This window comes from Chrysochloris asiatica, unplaced genomic scaffold, assembly GCF_000296735.1.
Source record: "Chrysochloris asiatica unplaced genomic scaffold, ChrAsi1.0 scaffold00005, whole genome shotgun sequence".
Taxonomy (NCBI): Eukaryota; Metazoa; Chordata; class Mammalia; order Afrosoricida; family Chrysochloridae; genus Chrysochloris; species Chrysochloris asiatica.
Genome location: NW_006408523.1, coordinates 14513238 through 14515233, shown reverse-complemented (window position 1 = coordinate 14515233; position 1996 = coordinate 14513238).

Genomic DNA, 1996 nt, shown 5'->3' with positions numbered 1-1996 from the left:
AAAAAAAAAAAAAAAGCTATAGAGAATAGAGAGAAATACTGTTAATTGAAGGTACTTGGAGGGGATTGTAATCATTTTGACGAAACAAGTTGTATGATTTGTGGATTGTAAAACGGATGATCTGCCCTGTAAACTTTCACTCAGTCCACAATAAAAACTTGAAAAAAAAAAAAAAAAGAATTGAACAGGCTATGAATCAATTAGTCCAACGAACTAATGGAACATGTGAACATCGGTTCCCACTACTTTGAAACCAGAAGAACTAGACAGTGTCTGCCTATCACTACCAACTGTTCTGAAAGCAGTCACATTAGAAGGTCTCAGATAGAGTGGGAGAAAGTGTGGAACAGAACACAAAATTATTTAATAATAATAATAATAAAGACTGGGTTTACTGCTCAGAAAGAGACTGGAGGAACACGAGATTATGGTCCTCAGTCCCTCTTCAGGTCTAGAAAGGAACCCATCATCTGGCCCAATTTTCAGTCAAGCAGTACATAGGTTTATAGGAGTAGTGGGAACAACGACACTAGTAATAAGCTTACCATAGAACGGTCAATCATTCACTATCAAAAGGGCAACATTTTCCTAAGGACAAATTTGAGAAGTGATGGGAAGGTTGTTGTTGCTAAGGCCTTACCAACTCATAGCAATGCTGTATAGGATTTCCAAACCGAGCTCTGGTAGCATAGTGGTTACGAATCGGACTGAGAGCCTCAAGGTCAGCAGTTTGAAACTACCAGCGGTCCCGAGGAAGATGAGACGGTCTGCTCCCGTAAAGATTTACAGCCTTGGAAACCCTGGGTAGGGTCGCTATGAGTTGGAACCGACTCCACGGCACATAACAACTTTGCAATTTAGCACATTAACCCACAGCACCACACCAGGACTCCAAGGGGAGGTTGTTGTTGCTGTTGTTAAGTACCGTGGAGTCGATTCCGACTCATAGTGACCCTGCACAGGATTTCCGAGGCTGTAAATCTTTCTGGAAGCAGAAAGCCTCATCTTCCTCCTTCAGAACAGTTGGCAGTTTCGAACTGCTGACCTTGCGGTTAGTAGCCCGATTCATAACCACTATGCTACCAGAGCTCCTTCCAAGGGAAGGCTGCTAGAATACAAATAGGAACCATGGGGAGAAAGCAGGAGTACTGTTGTTGTATAAAAGGAATTGTGATCACTGTGATGAAATGAAGTGTATGATTTGTTGAGTGTACATCTTGTCTATAAACCTTCACTCAATTCACAATAAAAAGTACAAAACACAAAAAAAAATAGCCATCGGTAAACCAAATGCTTAGAATTTATACTGATACAGGACAAGTAGTTAGGCTCTTGACTCCTTCCCTCATAGAAGGTCCAGAACTCCTTGAGTCTGTTGTTGAACCTCCATTCCAGTTCTCTGCTTTCCAACAGATGGAAAACCAGCAGATGATCTTCACTCTCCAGAATAATTCAAGTCTCCTGCAAGGTGGCATTTGTGTCTCCACCAAAAGTGACTAATCAACACAACAAAAAAATTAATTATGTTTGGTGGTTGGTGCTTATGTGCTGTGGAGTCAGTTCTGACTCATAGCAACCCGGTACAGGGTTTCCGAGGCTGTAAATCTTTACAGGAGCAGAAAGCCTCATCTTTCTCCTGTGGAACAGCTGGTAGCTTTGAACTGATGGTTGTGAGATTAGCAGCCCGACTCATAACCACTACTCTACAAGAGTCCCTTTATTAAGTCTAATTTCCAAATTAACTATATATTCTTTTTTTTTTAATTACTCTAAAGCAAAGATGAGAAGGTAAAGATGAGAAACTGTGTTAAGTTTTCATGGATTTAAATGTGTGGTTCTTTCGAATTGGGGCTACCCACACACACCCTTTGTCCTTGGTGGTGGTGATATGCCATGGAGTTGGTTCCAACTCATAGCAACCCTCTATAGGATTTCTGGAGATGTAAATCTTTCTGGAAGCAGAAAGCCTCATCTTTCTCCTGTGGAGTAGCTGGTA